The sequence below is a fragment of the Oncorhynchus masou genome, chromosome 24, assembly GCF_036934945.1.
Source record: "Oncorhynchus masou masou isolate Uvic2021 chromosome 24, UVic_Omas_1.1, whole genome shotgun sequence".
NCBI lineage: Eukaryota > Metazoa > Chordata > Actinopteri > Salmoniformes > Salmonidae > Oncorhynchus > Oncorhynchus masou.
In genome coordinates this window covers 205,957-228,450 of record NC_088235.1, presented here as the reverse complement: position 1 = coordinate 228,450, position 22,494 = coordinate 205,957, and the positions used below count along the sequence as shown (strand labels likewise).

Genomic DNA, 22,494 nt, shown 5'->3' with positions numbered 1-22,494 from the left:
AACACCTGGTTGGTACCATCTGGGATATTAGAACACCTGGTTGGTACCATCTGGGATATTAGAACACCTGGTTGGTACCATCTGGGATATTAGAACACCTGGTTGGTACCATGTGGGGATATTAGAACACCTGGTTGGTACCATCTGGGGATATTAGAACACCTGGTTGGTACCATGTGGGGATATTAGAACACCTGGTTCGTACCACCTGGTACTTTAAGGTAGGACTAGCCTTGTCAAGGACCAAGGCCGAAGGTCTACTCATGAATTGTATGTCCCCTGGAGTTGCCATGTTGAATGTTGAGACTGTTTACATGTACTAGCCTGTATTGTGTTACACGGTAATAGTATGATTGATGATGAGTGGAAGACAGTGTGGATGTTAGTGAAACGGTGTGTTGACGTGTCTCGTTATGATGTCTTCTACTATCTCCTCTCTCCAGGATGACCCTCTGGGTAATCTGAACCTGGCCTTTGATGTGGCAGAGAAATACCTGGACATCCCCAAGATGTTGGACGCTGAAGGTAAATATTTTAGATCAGGGGTCTCCAAACTTTTTTAGTATGAGAGCTACTTTTTTTTTTTAAATCAAACATTTCGCAAGCTACTATTTTTTTCCACCAGGAAACTTCCCCAAGTCCTTAGTGAGCAAGTGAAAGTAGTGCGATATGTTTTCTGTCAATATACCTGCTAAAATAATGGTTAATCTCTAAAGGAGGCCCTATAAAATCTGTGATTTTGGCCCTATAAAATATAAAATCTGTGATTTTGGACCTATAAAATCTGTGATTTTGGCCCTATAAAATCTGTGATTTTGGCCCTATAAAATCTGTGATTTTGGACCTATAAAATCTGTGATTTTGGACCTATAAAATCTGTGATTTTGGCCCTATAAAATCTGTGATTGTTTTTCCACCCAAAATTAGGTTTTATATTTTCCCAAATTGTGTTTTTTCCTGGGTAAATTTTTCCTGGTTTTAGATTATTGTTGTCTTTCACTCTCAAAATTACAATTATTCTCAGAGAAACAACGAAATTGGATGTTCTGAGTCAATGTTTAAATCACATCTGAATAAAAAACATTGAGGTCTGGAAGAAAACTATGAAATTGAGATGTTCTTGTGTAATTCCCCTTTAATAGCCCAACTTGTCCTTTAATAATCTAGCGAGTGAGGAATGTGCAGTCTAATATGTCGACGGACTAATCTGGGTTTGGCGGATGCCGGGAGAATGCATAGTGCCAACTGTAAAGTTTGGTGGAGGAGGAATAATGGTCTGGGGCTGTTTTTCATGGTTCGGGTCCCTTAGTTCCAGTGAAGGGAAATCTTAACGTGACAGCATACAATGACATTCTAGACAATTCCGTGCTTCCAAATGTGTGGCAACAGTTTGGGGAAGGCCATTTCCTGTTTCAGCATGACAATGCCCCTGTGCACAAAGCGAGATCCATACCAAAATGGTTTGTCGAGATCGGTGTGAAAGAACTTGACTGGCCTCCACAGAGACCTGACCTCAACCCCATCGAACACCTTTGGGATTAATTGGAACGCCGACTGTGATCCAGGCCTAATCGTCCAACATCAGTGCCCGACCTCAATAATGTTCTTGTGGCTGAATAGAAGCAATTCCCTGCAGCAATGTTCCAACATCTAGTGGAAAGCCTTCCCAGAAGAGTGGAGGCTGTTATAGCAGCAACGTTCCAACATCTAGTGGAAAGCCTTCCCAGAAGAGTGGAGGCTGTTATAGCAGCAATGTTCCAACATCTAGTGGACATCTTTCCCAGAAGAGTGGAGGCTGTTATAGCAGCAATGTTCCAACATCTAGTGGAAAGCCTTCCCAGAAGAGTGGAGGCTGTTATAGCAGCAATGTTCCAACATCTAGTGGAAAGTCTTCCCAGAAGAGTGGAGGCTGTTATAGCAGCAATGTTCCAACATCTAGTGGAAAGCCTTCCCAGAAGAGTGGAGACTGTTATAGCAGCAATGTTCCAACATCTAGTGGAAAGCCTTCCCAGAAGAGTGGAGACTGTTATAGCAGCAATGTTCCAACATCTAGTGGAAAGCCTTCCCAGAAGAGTGGAGACTGTTATAGCAGCAATGTTCCAACATCAAGTGGAAAGCCTTCCCAGAAGAGTGGAGGCTGTTATAGCAGCAATGTTCCAACATCTAATTGAAAGCCTTCCCAGAAGAGTGGAGGCTGTTATAGCAGCAATGTTCCAACATCTAGTGGAATGCCTTCCCAGAAGAGTGGAGGCTGTTATAGCAGCAATGTTCCAACATCTAGTGGAAAGCCTTCCCAGAAGAGTGGAGGCTGTGAAAGCAGCAATGTTCCAACATCTAGTGGAAAGCCTTCCCAGAAGAGTGGAGGCTGTTATAGCAGCAATGTTCCAACATCTAGTGGAAAGCCTTCCCAGAAGAGTGGAGGCTGTTATAGCAGCAATGTTCCAACATCTAGTGGAAAGCCTTCCCAGAAGAGTGGAGGCTGTTATAGCAGCAATGTTCCAACATCTAGTGGAAAGCCTTCCCAGAAGAGTGGAGGCTGTTATAGCAGCAATGTTCCAACATCTAGTGGAAAGTCTTCCCAGAAGAGTGGAGGCTGTTATAGCAGCAATGTTCCAACATCTAGTGGAAAGCCTTCCCAGAAGAGTGGAGGCTGTTATAGCAGCAATTTTCCAACATCTAGTGGAAAGCCTTCCCAGAAGAGTGGAGGCTGTTATAGCAGCAATGTTCCAACATCTAGTGGAAAGCCTTCCCAGAAGAGTGGAGGCTGTTATAGCAGCAAAGGGGGGGACCAACTCCATATTAATGCCCATGGTTTTAGAATGAGATGTTGGAGGAGCAGGTGTCCACGTGCCTTTGGTCATGTAGTGTATTTAACAGACCTGATGACAGGGCCATTATTGCCTGTATATCCTGTTTCTATCATACCTTTGGCTCTGAAGGTGACAGCATTATTTACTGATATTTTCCTCAAATTTCTCCAGCTTTTTTTCTTCTTTTTAAAAAATAAAGAATTATACTCATTATACTATATCTCTTTTGGAGAATCTACAGTACGTCTTTTGGAGAATCTACAGTACCTCTTGGAGAATCTACAGTACCTCTTTTGGAGCATCTACAGTACCTCTTGGAGAATCTACAGTATGTCTTTTGGAGAATCTACAGTACCTCTTGGAGAATCTACAGTACCTCTTTTGGAGAATCTACAGTACCTCGTTTGGAGAATCTACAGTACCTCTTGGAGAATCTACAATATGTCTTTTGGAGAATCTACAGTACCTCTTGGAGAATCTACAGTACCTCTTGGAGAATCTACAGTACCTCTTTTGGAGAATCTACAGTACCTCTTGGAGAATCTACAATATGTCTTTTGGAGAATCTACAGTACCTCTTGGAGAATCTACAGTACCTCTTGGAGAATCTACAGTATCTCTTTTGGAGAATCTACAGTACCTCTTTTGGAGAATCTACAGTACCTCTTTTGGAGAATCTACAGTACCTCTTTTGGAGAATCTACAGTATCTCTTTTGGAGAATCTACAGTACCTCTTTTGGAGAATCTACAGTACCTCTTTTGGAGAATCTACAGTACCTCTTTTGGAGAATCTACAGTATCTCTTTTGGAGAATCTACAGTACCTCTTTTGGAGAATCTACAGTACCTCTTGGAGAATCTACAGTACCTCTTTTGGAGAATCTACAGTACCTCTTTTGGAGAATCTACAGTACCTCTTTTGGAGAATCTACAGTATCTCTTTTGGAGAATCTACAGTACCTCTTGTTGTCCGTCAGTTTACTCTCTCTGTCTCTCTCTCACTCTCTCTCTCTCTCTCTCTGTCTCTCTCTCTCTCTCTCTCTCTGTCTCTCTCTCTCTCTCTCTCTCTCTCTCTGTCTCTCTCTGTCCCTCTGTCTCTCTCTCTCTCTGTCTCTCTCTCTGTCTCTCTCTCTCTCTCTCTCTGTCTCTCTCTCTGTCTCTCTCTCTTACCCACTGAACCTGACCAGTCCTCAGTTTGATTTGATACTCTTGACCTGTAAACGTCAGTGTGATAGTCATCTCAGAGCTTCCTTTCCATCTCAGAGCTTCCTTTCCATCTCAGAGCTTCCTTTTCTGTTCTTTTCTCCCCCCCCCCCGCTCCAGACATCATCAACACCCCTAAGCCCGACGAGAGAGCTATCATGACCTATGTCTCCTGTTTCTACCATGCTTTTGCTGGAGCAGAGCAGGTAGAGAGACCATTTGAGTGTATGTGTGTGTGGTTTTGGACTGCAGAGTGATTATTGTAACGAGGTTCTCACATAATGAATTACTATTGGATATTTTAACATGGATCCCTTTTTGTTCCTGTCTGAAACATTAAAATATTTTTTATCCAAACAATATAACCAATTAATACTAGGATTTTAAACCTTAGCTGTCATCACGTTGTTTTAGGGTGCTAGATCACATTAGCATCACACACCGTCCAGATGGTTTCCATATAATTAGCCAAATGATGGGACTGTAATGTGACCCGTTGCTGTGTGCCTCTACAGGCGGAGACAGCAGCTAATCGTATCTGTACAGTTCTGGGTGTCAACCAGGAGAATGAGAGCCTCATGGAGGAATATGAGAAACTGGCCAGTCAGGTAATCACCCCTCACACACACTGGGACACCGCATTTTAGGAGACAAAATAACACGATGTGACTGGTTCCTTAGCTACTTCCTGTCTCTCAACCATGACTTATCAATATCAATCATGACTTATCAATATCAATCATGACTTATCAATATCAATCATGACTTATCAATATCAATCACATGACTTATCAATATCAATCATGACTGATCAATATCAATCATGACTGATCAATATCAATCATGACTTATCAATATCAATCATGACTTATCAATATCAATCATGACTTATCAATATCAATCATGACTGATCAATATCAATCATGACTTATCAATATCAATCATGACTTATCAATATCAATCATGACTGATCAATATCAATCATGACTTATCAATATCAATCATGACTGATCAATATCAATCATGACTTATCAATATCAATCATGACTTATCAATATCAATCATGACTTATCAATATCAATCATATGACTTATCAATATCAATCATGACTGATCAATATCAATCATGACTGATCAATATCAATCATGACTTATCAATATCAATCATGACTTATCAATATCAATCATGACTTATCAATATCAATCATGACTTATCAATATCAATCATGACTGATCAATATCAATCATGACTTATCAATATCAATCATATGACTTATCAATATCAATCATGACTTATCAATATCAATCATGACTTATCAATATCAATCATGACTTATCAATATCAATCATGACTTATCAATATCAATCATGACTTATCAATATCAATCATATGACTTATCAATATCAATCATGACTGATCAATATCAAACAATCTGGATCTATACATGAACCATCCAAATCTTTGAATTTTGACTACTGTAGTTACCTCTGATGTCTACTAAACATAGAACCTCTGTTACCCTCCATATTGTTACTCTCCGTACTGTTACCCTCCATACTGTTACCCTCCATAGTGTTACCATATATACTGTTACCCTCCATGCTGTTACCCTCCATGCTGTTACCCTCCATACTGTTATCTATACTAATACCCTCCATACTGTTACCCTCCATACTGTTACCCTCCATACTGTTATCCTCCATACTGTTACCCTCCATACTGTTATCTATACTAATACCCTCCATACTGTTACCCTCCATACTGTTACCCTCCATACTGTTATCTATACTAATACCCTCCATACTGTTACCCTCCATACTGTTACCCTCCATACTGTTATCCTCCATGCTGTTACCCTCCATACTGTTACCCTCCATACTGTTACCTATACTGTTACCCTCCATACTGTTACCCTCCATACTGTTACCCTCCATACTGTTACCCTCCATGCTGTTACCCTCCATACTGTTACCCTCCATACTGTTATCTATACTGTTACCCTCCATACTGTTACCCTCCATACTGTTACCCTCCATACTGTTACCCTCCATACTGTTACCCTCCTTGATGTTACTCTCCATACTGTTACCCTCCATACTGTTACCCTCCTTGATGTTACTCTCCATACTGTTACCCTCCATACTGTTACCCTCCTTGATGTTACTCTCCATACTGTTACCCTCCATAATGTTACCCTCCATACTGTTATCTATACTGTTACCCTCCATACTGTTACCCTCCTTGATGTTACCCTCTATACGGTTACCCTCCATAATGTTACCCTCCATACTGTTACCCTCCATACTGTTATCTATACTGTTACCCTCCATACTGTTACCCTCCATACTGTTACCCTCCTTGATGTTACCCTCTATACTGTTACCCTCCATAATGTTACCCTCCTTGATGTTACCCTCCATACTGTTACCCTCCATGCTGTTATCTATACTAATACCGTCCATACTGTTACCCTCCATACTGTTACCCTCCTTGATGTTGCCCTCCATACTGTTACCCTCCATGCTGTTATCTATACTAATACCCTCCATACTGTTACCCTCCTTGATGTTACCCCCCCATACTGTTACCCTCCATGCTGTTATCTATACTAATACCGTCCATACTGTTACCCTCCATACTGTTACCCTCCTTGATGTTACCCTCCATACTGTTACCCTCCATACTGTTACCCTCCATACTGTTACCCTCCATGCTGTTATCCTCCATGCTGCTATCCTCCATACAATACCCTCCATACTGTTACCCTCCATACTGTTATCTATACTAATACCCTCCATACTGTTATCTATACTAATACCCTCCATGCTATTACCCTCCATGCTGTTACCCTCCATACTGTTACCCTCCATACTGTTACCCTCCATACTGTTACCCTCCATGCTGTTACCCTCCATGCTGTTACCCTCCATACTGTTACCCTCCATACTGTTACCCTCCATACTGTTACCCTCCATGCTGTTACCCTCCATACTGTTACCCTCCATACTGTTACCCTCCATACTGTTACCCTCCATACTGTTACCCTCCATGCTGTTACCCTCCATACTGTTACCCTCCATGCTGTTACCCTCCATACTGTTACCCTCCATACTGTTACCCTCCATGCTGTTACCCTCCATACTGTTACCCTCCATACTGGTAACCTCCATGCTGTTACCCTCCATACTGTTACCCTCCATGCTGTTTCCCTCCATACTGTTACCCTCCATACTGTTACCCTCCATGCTGTTACCCTCCATGCTGTTACCCTCCATACTGTTACCCTCCATGCTGTTACCCTCCATGCTGTTACCCTCCATACTGTTACCCTCCATGCTGTTACCCTCCATACTGTTACCCTCCATACTGTTACCCTCCATGCTGTTACCCTCCATATAACCCATGCAATGATAACATGTCATGGCGTTACTGAACGTGTGTGTTCCCACAGCTGTTGGAGTGGATCCGTCGTATGACCCCCTGGCTGGAGAACAAGTCCCCGGAGACGACCATGGCTGCCATGCGTGGTAAACTGGAGGACTTCAGAGACTACCGTAGACAACACAAACCCCCCAAGGTGCAGGAGAAGTGTCAGCTGGAGATCAACTTCAACACCCTGCAGACCAAGCTGAGGATCTCCAACAGGCCTGCCTTCATGCCCTCTGAGGGACGCATGGTCTCAGTGAGTCACGCACGCACGCACACACACACGCAAGCACGCACACACACACACACACACACACACACACACACACACAGAGACCTTCCTGCCCTCTGAGGGACGCATGGTCTCAGTGAGTCACACACGCTCGCACACACACACACACACACACACACACACACACACACACACACACACACACACACACACACAGAGACCTTCCTGCCCTCTGAGGGACGCATGGTCTCAGTGAGTCACACACGCACGCACGCACACACACACACACACACACACACAGACTCACACACACACACACACACACACACACACACACACACACACACACACACACACACACACACACACACACACACACACACACACACACACACACACACACACACACAGAGACCTTCATGCCCTCTGAGGGACGCATGGTCTCAGTGAGTCACACACGCACGCACGCACACACACAGACACACACACACACACACACACACACAGAGACCTTCCTGCCCTCTGAGGGACGCATGGTCTCAGTGAGTCACACACGCACGCACGCACACACACACACACAGACACACACACACACACACACACACACACACACACACACACACACACACACACACACACACACACACAGAGACCTTCCTGCCCTCTGAGGGACGTATGGTCTTGGTGAGGAGAGGAGAACGAGAGGAAGGACCGGGCAACACATCCCCTGATCATAATTAGGCTTTTAGAGATCTTATTGATTTCATTAATTTCATATTCATGTATGTAATTGACCCTAACCTTGATTATTAGCTGAGTTATCAATGACCCTTTGGAAGGATGGTATTCGGAGACTCATTTTAACCCTACAGTTTTCACAATGTAATCTCCCCCGGGGAGGTAAAGCCACTGTATCTAACGGGCCTGGAGCAGAGGAGGGCTAGGAGGAGGGGCTTACTGTACTGTATCTTCAAACCTCGGTGTCTCCCAGGACACCACCATGAACGGGCCTGGAGCAGAGGAGGGCTAGGAGGAGGGGCTTACTGTACTGTATCTTCCAACCTCGGTGTCTCCCAGGACACCACCATGAACGGGCCTGGAGCAGAGGAGGGCTGGGAGGAGGGGCTTACTGTACTGTTAAACTGAATCCTGTCTGTCTGCCTGTCTGTGTGTGTGTGTGTGTGTGTGTGTGTGTGTGTGTGTGTGTGTGTGTGTGTGTGTGTGTGTGTGTGTGTGTGTGTGTGTGTAGGACATCACCAGTGCGTGGACGGGCCTGGAGCAGGCAGAGAAGGGCTATGAGGAGTGGCTGCTGAGTGAGATCAGGAGGCTGGAGCGTCTCAACCACCTGGCTGAGAAGTTTCAGATGAAGGCTACTTCCCACCAGGACTGGTCTGTAGGTGAGTCCAGATGGAGGTTACTACCCACCAGGACTGGTCTGTAGATGAGTCCAGGACTGGTCTGTAGGTGAGTCCAGGACTGGTCTGCAGGTGAGTCCAGGACTGGTCTGTAGGTGAGTCCAGGGCTGGTCTGTAGGTGAGTCCAGGGCTGGTCTGTAGGTGAGTCCAGGGCTGGTCTGTAGGTGAGTCCAGGGCTGGTCTGTAGGTGAGTCCAGGGCTGGTCTGTAGATGAGTCCAGGGCTGGTCTGTAGGTGAGTCCAGGGCTGGTCTTTAGGTGAGTCCAGATGAAGGTTACTACCCACCAGGGCTGGTCTGTAGGTGAGTCCAGGGCTGGTCTGTAGGTGAGTCCAGGACTGGTCTGTAGGTGAGTCCAGGACTGGTCTGTAGGTGAGTCCAGGACTGGTCTGTAGGTGAGTCCAGGACTGGTCTGTAGGTGAGTCCAGGGCTGGTCTGTAGGTGAGTCCAGATGAAGGCTACTTCCCACCAGGGCTGGTCTGTAGGTGAGTCCAGGGCTGGTCTGTAGGTGAGTCCAGGGCTGGTCTGTAGGTGAGTCCAGATGAAGGTTACTACCCACCAGGGCTGGTCTGTAGGTGAGTCCAGGGCTGGTCTGTAGGTGAGTCCAGGGCTGGTCTGTAGGTGAGTCCAGGGCTGGTCTGTAGGTGAGTCCAGGGCTGGTCTGTAGGTGAGTCCAGATGAAGGTTACTACCCACCAGGGCTGGTCTGTAGGTGAGTCCAGGGCTGGTCTGTAGGTGAGTCCAGGACTGGTCTGTAGGTGAGTCCAGGACTGGTCTGTAGGTGAGTCCAGGGCTGGTCTGTAGGTGAGTCCAGGGCTGGTCTGTAGGTGAGTCCAGGCCTGGTCTGTAGGTGAGTCCAGGGCTGGTCTGTAGGTGAGTCCAGGGCTGGTCTGTAGGTGAGTCCAGGGCTGGTCTGTAGGTGAGTCCAGGGCTGGTCTTTAGGTGAGTCCAGATGAAGGTTACTACCCACCAGGGCTGGTCTGTAGGTGAGTCCAGGGCTGGTCTGTAGGTGAGTCCAGGACTGGTCTGTAGGTGAGTCCAGGACTGGTCTGTAGGTGAGTCCAGGGCTGGTCTGTAGGTGAGTCCAGGGCTGGTCTGTAGGTGAGTCCAGGGCTGGTCTGTAGGTGAGTCCAGGGCTGGTCTGTAGGTGAGTCCAGGACTGGTCTGTAGGTGAGTCCAGGACTGGTCTGTAGGTGAGTCCAGGGCTGGTCTGTAGGTGAGTCCAGGACTGGTCTGTAGGTGAGTCCAGGACTGGTCTGTAGGTGAGTCCAGGACTGGTCTGTAGGTGAGTCCAGGACTGGTCTGTAGGTGAGTCCAGGGCTGGTCTGTAGGTGAGTCCAGATGAAGGTTACTACCCACCAGGGCTGGTCTGTAGGTGAGTCCAGGACTGGTCTGTAGGTGAGTCCAGGGCTGGTCTGTAGGTGAGTCCAGATGAAGGTTACTACCCACCAGGACTGGTCTGTAGGTGAGTCCAGGGCTGGTCTGTAGGTGAGTCCAGGGCTGGTCTGTAGGTGAGTCCAGGACTGGTCTGTAGGTGAGTCCAGATGAAGGTTACTACCCACCAGGGCTGGTCTGTAGGTGAGTCCAGGGCTGGTCTGTAGGTGAGTCCAGGACTGGTCTGTAGGTGAGTCCAGGACTGGTCTGTAGGTGAGTCCAGGGCTGGTCTGTAGGTGAGTCCAGGGCTGGTCTGTAGGTGAGTCCAGGGCTGGTCTGTAGGTGAGTCCAGGGCTGGTCTGTAGGTGAGTCCAGGGCTGGTCTGTAGGTGAGTCCAGATGGAGGTTACTACCCACCAGGGCTGGACTGTAGGTGAGTCCAGATGGAGGTTACTACCCACCAGGACTGGTCTGTAGGTGAGGCTGTTCTCTCTCTGTTCCAGGGATTCTCTAACCTCTCCTCGGGGAACCCCCCCAGACCTTTCACTATTTAGTAGTAGTCCTGACCTATCTTAGTTGACCAGTTGAATCAGGTGAGCTAGTTGTGGAATAGTGAAATATATTGGAACGGCTCGGGTTCGGTTGGGGGTCAGCTGGGGGTCGGCTGGGATCGGTTGGGGGTCGGCTGGGGGTCGGCTGGGGGTTGGTTGGGGGTAGGCTGGGGGTTGGTTGGGGGTCGGCTGAGGGTCACAGAGAATAGTTTTGAGATCCACTTCTCTATTCAGTCAGTACAATATACCGTACCAGCAGTACCAACCTGAGATGTCCTGGGCTCAACATGGGAGACAATTTCCTGAATAAGAAAAATAAAATAAACTGATCTGAATTGATCTGAACTGATTTGATCTGAATTGATCTGATCTGAATTGATCTGATCTGATCTGAACTGATCTGATCTGCCTATAGAAATGCACATCGATTATCTATCACAATAGAATTGATCAATTCCTAATAGCGAACCTTGATTTTGTTGATGGTTGTGTGTGTGTGTGTGTGTGTGTGTGTGTGTGTGTGTGTGTGTGTGTGTGTGTGTGTGTGTGTCTAGGTAAGGACAGTGTGCTGTCTCAGAAGGACTACGAGTCCTGCTCTCTGACGGAGGTGAGAGCTCTGCTCAGGAAACACGAGGCCTTTGAGAGCGACCTGGCCGCTCACCAGGACAGAGTGGAACAGATCGCTGCCATCGCACAGGAATTAAAGTAAGGAGGGAGGGAGGGAGGGAGGGAGGGAGGGAGGGAGGGAGGGAGGGAGGGAGGGAGGGAGGGGGATTGAGAGCAACCTGGCCGCTCACCAGGACAGAGTGGAACAGATCGCTGCCATCGCACAGGAATTAAAGTAAGGAGGGAGGGAGGGAGGGAGGGAGAGGGGGGGGATTGAGAGCGTAGGTTCTAATGTTATGTAGATTGATGTAGGTACTAATGTTATGTAGATTGATATAGGTACTAATGTTATGTAGATTGATGTAGGTTCTGTAGGTTCTAATGGTATGTATATTGATGTAGGTTCTGTAGGTTCTAATGTTATGTAGATTGATGTAGGTTCTAATGTTATGTAGATTGATATAGGTACTAATGTTATGTAGATTGATGTAGGTTCTAATGTTATGTAGATTGATGTAGGTTCTAATGGTATGTATATTGATGTAGGTTCTGTAGGTTCTAATATTATGTAGATTGATGTAGGTTCTAATGTTATGTAGATTGATATAGGTACTAATGTTATGTAGATTGATGTAGATTCTAATGTTATGTAGATTGATGTAGGTTCTGTAGGTTCTAATGTTATGTAGATTGATGTAGGTACTAATGTTATGTAGATTGATGTAGGTTCTAATGTTATGTAGATTGATGTAGGTACTAATGTTATGTAGATTGATGTAGGTACTGTAGGTTCTAATGTTATGTAGATTGATGTAGGTTCTAATGTTATGGAGATTGATGTAGGTTCTAATGTTATGTAGATTGATGTAGGTTCTAATGTTATGTAGATTGATGTAGGTTCTAATGGTATGTAGATTGATGTAGGTTCTGTAGGTTCTAATATTATGTAGATTGATGTAGGTTCTAATGTTATGTAGATTGATGTAGGTTCTAATGTTATGTAGATTGATATAGGTACTAATGTTATGTAGATTGATGTAGGTTCTAATGTTATGTAGATTGATGTAGGTTCTAATGTTATGTAGATTGATATAGGTACTAATGTTATGTAGATTGATGTAGGTTCTAATGTTATGTAGATTGATGTAGGTTCTAATGGTATGTATATTGATGTAGGTTCTGTAGGTTCTAATATTATGTAGATTGATGTAGGTTCTAATGTTATGTAGATTGATGTAGATTCTAATGTTATGTAGATTGATATAGGTACTAATGTTATGTAGATTGATGTAGGTTCTAATGTTATGTAGATTGATGTAGATTCTAATGTTATGTAGATTGATATAGGTACTAATGTTATGTAGATTGATGTAGGTTCTAATGTTATGTAGATTGACGTAGGTACTAATGTTATGTAGATTGATGTAGGTTCTAATGTTATGTAGATTGATGTAGGTTCTGTAGGTTCTAATGTTATGTAGATTGATGTAGGTTCTAATGTTATGTAGATCGATGTAGGTTCTAATGTTATGTAGATTGATGTAGGTACTAATGTTATGTAGATTGATGTAGGTTCTAATGTTATGTAGATTGATGTAGGTTCTAATGTTATGTAGATTGATGTAGGTTCTGTAGGTACTAATGTTATGTAGATTGATGTAGGTACTGTAGGTTCTAATGTTATGTAGATTGATGTAGGTTCTAATGTTATGTAGATTGATGTAGGTTCTAATGTTATGTAGATTGATGTAGGTTCTAATGTTATGTAGATTGACGTAGGTTCTAATGTTATGTAGATTGATGTAGGTTCTGTAGGTTCTAATGTTATGTAGATTGATGTAGGTTATAATGTTATGTAGATTGCTATAGGTACTAATGTTATGTAGATTGATGTAGGTACTGTAGGTTCTAATGTTATGTAGATTGATGTAGGTTCTAATGTTATGTAGATTGATGTAGGTTCTAATATTATGTAGATTGATGTAGGTACTAATGATATGTAGATTGATGTAGGTACTAATGTTATGTAGATTGATGTAGGTTCTAATGTTATGTAGATTGATGTAGGTACTAATGTTATGTAGATTGACAGGTACTAATGTTATGTAGATTGATGTAGGTTCTATTGTTATGTAGATTGATGTAGGTACTGTAGGTTCTAATGTTATGTAGATTGATGTAGGTTCTATTGTTATGTAGATTGATGTAGGTACTGTAGGTTCTAATGTTATGTAGATTGATGTAGGTTCTAATGTTATGGAGATTGATATAGGTTCTAATGTTATGTAGATTGATGTAGGTTCTAATGTTATGTAGATTGATGTAGGTACTAATGTTATGTAGATTGATGTAGGTACTGTAGGTTCTAATGTTATGTAGATTGATGTAGTTTCTAATGTTATGGAGATTGATGTTGGTTCTAATGTTATGTAGATTGATGTAGGTTCTAATGTTATGTAGATTGATGTAGGTACTGTAGGTTCTAATGTTATGTAGATTGATGTAGGTACTGTAGGTTCTAATGTTATGTAGATTGATGTAGGTTATAATGTTATGTAGATTGATGTAGGTTCTAATGTTATGTAGATTGATGTAGGTTCTAATGTTATGTAGATTGATGTAGGTACTAATGTTATGTAGATTGACAGGTACTAATGTTATGTAGATTGATGTAGGTACTGTAGGTTCTAATGTTATGTAGATTGATGTAGGTTCTAATGTTATGGAGATTGATGTTGGTTCTAATGTTATGTAGATTGATGTAGGTTCTAATGTTATGTAGATTGATGTAGGTACTGTAGGTTCTAATGTTATGTAGATTGATGTAGGTACTGTAGGTTCTAATGTTATGTAGATTGATGTAGGTTCTAATGTTATGTTGATTGATGTAGGTGCTAATGTTATGTAGATTGATGTAGGTACTAATGTTATGTAGATTGATGTAGGTTCTAATGTTCTGTAGATTGATAAAGTTAGAAGCAGCACCACCCAGCCAACAGGTCTATTTGTCCCTGATGTAAACTGGTGTAAAGTTAGAAGCAGCACCACCCAGCCAACAGGTCTATTTGTCCCTGATGTAAACTGGTGTAAAGTTAGAAGCAGCACCACCCAGCCAACAGGTCTATTTGTCCCTGATGTAAACTGGTGTAAAGTTAGAAGCAGCACCACCCAGCCCACAGGTCTATTTGTCCCTGATGTAAACTGGTGTAAAGTTAGAAGCAGCACCAACCAGCCCACGGGTCTATTTGTCCCTGATGTAAACTGGTGTAAAGTTAGAAGCAGCACCACCCAGCCAACAGGTCTATTTGTCCCTAATGTAAACTGGTGTAAAGTTAGAAGCAGCACCACCCAGCCAACAGGTCTATTTGTCCCTGATGTAAACTGGTGTAAAGTTAGAAGCAGCACCACCCAGCCCACAGGTCTATTTGTCCCTGATGTAAACTGGTGTAAAGTTAGAAGCAGCACCACCCAGCCCACAGGTCTATTTGTCCCTGATGTAAACTGGTGTAAAGTTAGAAGCTGCACCACCCAGCCCACAGGTCTATTTGTCCCTGATGTAAACTGGTGTAAAGTTAGAAGCAGCACCACCCAGCCCACAGGTCTATTTGTCCCTGATGTAAACTGGTGTAAAGTTAGAAGCAGCACCACCCAGCCCACAGGTCTATTTGTCCCTGATGTAAACTGGTGTAAAGTTAGAAGCAGCACCACCCAGCCCACAGGTCTATTTGTCCCTGATGTAAACTGGTGTAAAGTTTGAAGCAGCACCACCCAGCCCACAGGTCTATTTGTCCCTGATGTAAACTGGTGTAAAGTTAGAAGCAGCACCACCCAGCCCACAGGTCTATTTGTCCCTGATGTAAACTGGTGTAAAGTTAGAAGCAGCACCACCCAGCCAACAGGTCTATTTGTCCCTGATGTAAACTGGTGTAAAGTTAGAAGCAGCACCACCCAGCCAACAGGTCTATTTGTCCCTGATGTAAACTGGTGTAAAGTTAGAAGCAGCACCAACCAGCCCACAGGTCTATTTGTCCCTGATGTAAACTGGTGTAAAGTTAGAAGCAGCACCACCCAGCCCACAGGTCTATTTGTCCCTGATGTAAACTGGTGTAAAGTTAGAAGCAGCACCACCCAGCCCACAGGTCCATGTGGCCCTGATGTAAACTGGTGTAAAGTTAGAAGCAGCACCACCCAGCCAACAGGTCTATTTGTCCCTGATGTAAACTGGTGTAAAGTTAGAAGCAGCACCACCCAGCCCACAGGTCTATTTGTCCCTGATGTAAACTGGTGTAAAGTTAGAAGCAGCACCACCCAGCCAACAGGTCTATTTGTCCCTGATGTAAACTGGTGTAAAGTTAGAAGCAGCACCAACCAGCCCACAGGTCCATGTGTCCCTGAGTTGAGGACAGCCCAGTGTTCTAAATGTGGGTTTGAATGACCCTGAACAGCACCTGCCAGTTTCCCTCTGCAACTGCGCTGATTGTCCTGCCTGCGAGTGTGTGTGTGTGTGTGTGTGTGTGTGTGTGTGTGTGTGTGTGTGTGTGTGTGTGTGTGTGTGTGTGTGTGTGTGTGTAGTTGGCAGATAGAACTAAATGATGGTATGATTCACCTCTCTCTCTCCAGTCTCCTGTATATATTCACCTCTCTCTCTCTCCAGTCTCCTGTATATATTCACCTCTCTCTCTCCAGTCTCCAGTATATATTCACCTCTCTCTCTCCAGTCTCCAGTATATATTCACCTCTCTCTCTCCAGTCTCCTGTATATATTCACCTCTCTCTCTCCAGTCTCCTGTATATATTCACCTCTCTCTCTCTCCAGTCTCCTGTATATATTCACCTCTCTCTCTCTCTCCAGTCTCCAGTATATATTCACTCTCTCTCTCCAGTCTCCTGTATATATTCACCTCTCTCTCTCCAGTCTCCTGTATATATTCACCTCTCTCTCTCCAGTCTCCTGTATATATTCACCTCTCTCTCTCCAGTCTCCAGTATATATAATAATAATAATATATCCCATTTAGCAGACGCTTTTGTCCAAAGCGACTTACAAGTCGGCTGGGGCCACTACTTTTACATATGGGTGGCCCCAGTATATATTCACCTCTCTCTCTCTCTCTCCAGTCTCCTGTATATATTCACCTCTCTCTCTCTCTCCAGTCTCCTGTATATATTCACCTCTCTCTCTCTCCAGTCTCCTGTATATATTCACCTCTCTCTCTCCAGTCTCCTGTATATATTCACCTCTCTCTCTCTCCAGTCTCCTGTATATATTCACCTCTCTCTCTCCAGTCTCCAGTATATATTCACCTCTCTCTCTCCAGTCTCTCTCTCTCTCTCCAGTCTCCTGTATATATTCACCTCTCTCTCTCTCTCCAGTCTCCTCTATATATTCACTCTCTCTCTCTCCAGTCTCCTGTATATATTCACCTCTCTCTCCAGTCTCCTGTATATATTCACCTCTCTCTCTCTCTCCAGTCTCCTGTATATATTCACCTCTCTCTCTCCAGTCTCCTGTATATATTCACCTCTCTCTCTCCAGTCTCCTGTATATATTCACCTCTCTCTCTCCAGTCTCCTGTATATATTCACCTCTCTCTCTCTCCAGTCTCCAGTATATATTCACCTCTCTCTCTCCAGTCTCCAGTATATATTCACCTCTCTCTCTCCAGTCTCCTGTATATATTCACCTCTCTCTCTCCAGTCTCCTGTATATATTCACTCTCTCTCTCTCCAGTCTCCTGTATATATTCACCTCTCTCTCTCCAGTCTCCTGTATATATTCACCTCTCTCTCTCCAGTCTCCTGTATATATTCACTCTCTCTCTCTCCAGTCTCCTGTATATATTCACCTCTCTCTCTCCAGTCTCCAGTATATATTCACCTCTCTCTCTCCAGTCTCCTGTATATATTCACTCTCTCTCTCCAGTCTCCAGTATATATTCACCTCTCTCTCTCCAGTCTCCTGTATATATTCACCTCTCTCTCTCCAGTCTCCTGTATATATTCACCTCTCTCTCTCTCCAGTCTCCTGTATATATTCACCTCTCTCTCTCTCTCTCTCCAGTCTCCTGTATATATTCACTCTCTCTCTCTCCAGTCTCCTGTATATATTCACCTCTCTCTCTCCAGTCTCCCGTATATATTCACTCTCTCTCTCTCCAGTCTCCAGTATATATTCTCTCTCTCTCCAGTCTCCAGTCTCCTGTATATATTCACCTCTCTCTCTCCAGTCTCCTGTATATATTCACCTCTCTCTCTCCAGTCTCCTGTATATATTCACCTCTCTCTCTCCAGTCTCCTGTATATATTCACTCTCTCTCTCCAGTCTCCTGTATATATTCACCTCTCTCTCTCCAGTCTCCAGTATATATTCACCTCTCTCTCCAGTCTCCTGTATATATTCACTCTCTCTCTCTCTCCAGTCTCCTGTATATATTCACCTCTCTCTCTCCAGTCTCCTGTATATATTCACTCTCTCTCTCCAGTCTCCTGTATATATTCACTCTCTCTCTCCAGTCTCCTGTATATATTCACCTCTCTCTCTCCAGTCTCCTGTATATATTCACTCTCTCTCTCTCCAGTCTCCAGTATATATTCACCTCTCTCTCTCCAGTCTCCTCCAGTCTGTATATATTCACCTCTCTCTCTCCAGTCTCCTGTATATATTCACCTCTCTCTCTCCAGTCTCCTGTATATATTCACTCTCTCTCTCTCTCCAGTCTCCTGTATATATTCACCTCTCTCTCTCTCTCTCTCTCCAGTCTCCTGTATATATTCACCTCTCTCTCTCCAGTCTCCTGTATATATTCACCTCTCTCTCTCCAGTCTCCTGTATATATTCACCTCTCTCTCTCCAGTCTCCTGTATATATTCACCCCTCTCTCTCCAGTCTCCTGTATATATTCACCTCTCTCCTCCAGTCTCCTGTATATATTCACCTCTCTCTCTCCAGTCTCCTGTATATATTCACCTCTCTCTCTCCAGTCTCCAGTATATATTCACCTCTCTCTCTCCAGTCTCCTGTATATATTCACCTCTCTCTCTCCAGTCTCCTGTATATATTCACCTCTCTCTCTCCAGTCTCCTGTATATATTCACCTCTCTCTCTCCAGTCTCCTGTATATATTCACTCTCTCTCTCCAGTCTCCTGTATATATTCACTCTCAGTCTCTCTCTCTCTCTCCAGTCTCCTGTATATATTCACCTCTCTCTCTCTCCAGTCTCCTGTATATATTCAGTCTCTCTCCAGTCTCCAGTATATATTCACCTCTCTCTCTCCAGTCTCCTGTATATATTCACCTCTCTCTCTCAGTCTCCAGTCTCCTGTATATATTCACCTCTCTCTCCAGTCTCCTGTATATATTCACCTCTCTGTATATATTCTCTCTCCAGTCTCCTGTATATATTCACCTCTCTCTCCAGTCTCCTGTATATATTCACTCTCTCTCTCCAGTCTCTCTCTCTCTCTCCAGTCTCCTGTATATATTCACTCTCTCTCTCCAGTCTCCTGTATATATTCACCTCTCTCTCTCCAGTCTCCAGTATATATTCACTCTCTCTCTCCAGTCTCCTGTATATATTCACCTCTCTCTCTCCAGTCTCCTGTATATATTCACCTCTCTCTCCAGTCTCCTGTATATATTCACCTCTCTCTCTCCAGTCTCTCTCTCTCCAGTCTCCTGTATATATTCACTCTCTCTCTCTCCAGTCTCCTGTATATATTCACCTCTCTCTCTCTCCAGTCTCCAGTATATATTCACCTCTCTCTCCAGTCTCCTGTATATATTCACTCTCTCTCTCCAGTCTCCTGTATATATTCACCTCTCTCTCTCCAGTCTCCAGTATATATTCACCTCTCTCTCCAGTCTCCTGTATATATTCACTCTCTCTCTCTCCAGTCTCCTGTATATATTCATCTCAGTCTCCTCTCTCTCTCTCCAGTCTCCTGTATATATTCACCTCTCTCTCTCCAGTCTCCTGTATATATTCACCTCTCTCTCTCCAGTCTCCAGTATATATTCACCTCTCTCTCTCCAGTCTCCTGTATATATTCACTCTCTCTCTCCAGTCTCCAGTATATATTCACCTCTCTCTCTCCAGTCTCCTGTATATATTCACCTCTCTCTCCAGTCTCCTCTCCAGTCTCCTGTATATATTCACCTCTCTCTCTCCAGTCTCCTGTATATATTCACTCTCTCTCTCTCCAGTCTCCAGTATATATTCACCTCTCTCTCTCCAGTCTCCTGTATATTATTCTCCAGTCTCCTGTATATATTCTCTCTCTCCAGTCTCCTGTATATATTCACTCTCTCTCTCCAGTCTCCAGTATATATTCACCTCTCTCTCTCCAGTCTCCAGTATATATTCACCTCTCTCTCCTCTCCAGTCTCCTGTATATATTCACCTCTCTCTCTCCAGTCTCCAGTATATATTCACCTCTCTCTCCAGTCTCCTGTATATATTCACCTCTCTCTCTCCAGTCTCCTGTATATATTCACCTCTCTCTCTCCAGTCTCCAGTATATATTCACCTCTCCTCTCTCTCCAGTCTCCTGTATATATTCACCTCTCTCTCTCCAGTCTCCTGTATATATTCACCTCTCTCTCTCCAGTCTCCTGTATATATTCACCTCTCTCTCTCCAGTCTCCTGTATATATTCACCTCTCTCTCTCCAGTCTCCTGTATATATTCACCTCTCTCTCTCCAGTCTCCTGTATATATTCACCTCTCTCTCTCCAGTCTCCTGTATATATTCACCTCTCTCTCTCCAGTCTCCAGTATATATTCACTCTCTCTCTCCAGTCTCCAGTATATATTCACTCTCTCTCTCCAGTCTCCTGTATATATTCACTCTCTCTCTCTCCAGTCTCCTGTATATATTCACCTCTCTCTCCAGTCTCCAGTATATATTCACCCTCTCTCTCTCTCCAGTCTCCAGTATATATTCACAGTCTCCTGTATATATTCACTCTCTCTCTCCAGTCTCCAGTATATATTCACCTCTCTCTCCAGTCTCCTGTATATATTCACCTCTCTCTCTCCAGTCTCCTGTATATATTCACCTCTCTCTCTCCAGTCTCCTGTATATATTCACCTCTCTCTCCAGTCTCCTGTATATATTCACCTCTCTCTCTCCAGTCTCCTGTATATATTCACCTCTCTCTCCAGTCTCCTGTATATATTCACCTCTCTCTCTCCAGTCTCCAGTATATATTCACCTCTCTCTCTCCAGTCTCCAGTATATATTCACCTCTCTCTCTCCAGTCTCCTGTATATATTCACTCTCTCTCTCCTCCTCCAGTCTCCTCCAGTATATATTCACCTCTCTCTCTCCAGTCTCCAGTATATATTCACCTCTCTCTCTCCAGTCTCCAGTATATATTCACCTCTCTCTCTCCAGTCTCCTGTATATATTCACTCTCTCTCAGTCTCCAGTCCTCAGTATATATTCTCTCTCCAGTCTCCTGTATATATTCACTCTCTCTCTCCAGTCTCCAGTATATATTCACCTCTCTCTCTCCAGTCTCCTGTATATATTCACCTCTCTCTCTCCAGTCTCCTGTATATATTCACCTCTCTCTCTCCAGTCTCCTGTATATATTCACTCTCTCTCCAGTCTCCTGTATATATTCACCTCTCTCTCTCCAGTCTCCAGTATATATTCACCTCTCTCTCTCTCTCCAGTCTCCTGTATATATTCACCTCTCTCCAGTCTCCTGTATATATTCACCTCTCTCTCTCTCCAGTCTCCTGTATATATTCACCTCTCTCTCTCCAGTCTCCAGTATATATTCACTCTCTCTCCCTCTCTCTCTCCAGTCTCCTGTATATATTCACCTCTCTCTCTCTCCAGTCTCCTGTATATATTCACTCTCTCTCCAGTCTCCTGTATATATTCACTCTCTCTCTCCAGTCTCCAGTATATATTCACCTCTCTCTCTCCAGTCTCCTGTATATATTCACCTCTCTCTCTCTCCAGTCTCCTGTATATATTCACCTCTCTCTATCCAGTCTCCTGTATATATTCACCTCTCTCTCTCCAGTCTCCTGTATATATTCTCTCTCTCCAGTCTCCTGTATATATTCACCTCTCTCTCTCCAGTCTCCAGTATATATTCACCTCTCTCTCTCCAGTCTCCTGTATATATTCACCTCTCTCTCTCCAGTCTCCTGTATATATTCACCTCTCTCTCTCCAGTCTCCAGTATATATTCACTCTCTCTCTCCAGTCTCCAGTATATATTCACTCTCTCTCTCCAGTCTCCTGTATATATTCACTCTCTCTCTCCAGTCTCCTGTATATATTCACCTCTCTCTCTCCAGTCTCCAGTCTGTATATATTCACCTCTCTCTCTCCAGTCTCCTGTATATATTGTCTCTCTCTCCAGTCTCCTGTATATATTCACTCTCTCTCTCTCCAGTCTCCTGTATATATTCACCTCTCTCTCTCCAGTCTCCTGTATATATTCACCTCTCTCTCTCCAGTCTCCTGTATATATTCACCTCTCTCTCTCCAGTCTCCTGTATATATTCACCTCTCTCTCTCCAGTCTCCTGTATATATTCACCTCTCTCTCTCTCCAGTCTCCAGTATATATTCACCTCTCTCTCTCCAGTCTCCTGTATATATTCACCTCTCTCTCTCCAGTCTCCAGTATATATTCTCTCTCCAGTCTCCAGTATATATTCACCTCTCTCTCTCTCCAGTCTCCAGTATATATTCACCTCTCTCTCTCCAGTCTCCTGTATATATTCACCTCTCTCTCTCCAGTCTCCTGTATATATTCACTCTCTCTCTCTCCAGTCTCCTGTATATATTCACCTCTCTCTCTCTCCAGTCTCCTGTATATATTCACCTCTCTCTCTCCAGTCTCCAGTATATATTC

The 22,494-nt window shown here is 44.0% G+C and overlaps 1 pseudogene; it reads left to right on the top strand.

The window, feature by feature from the left end:
• Positions 1–22,494, top strand: part of LOC135513345 (alpha-actinin-2-like) — an 81,748-nt pseudogene that overhangs the window by 23,538 nt on the left and 35,716 nt on the right.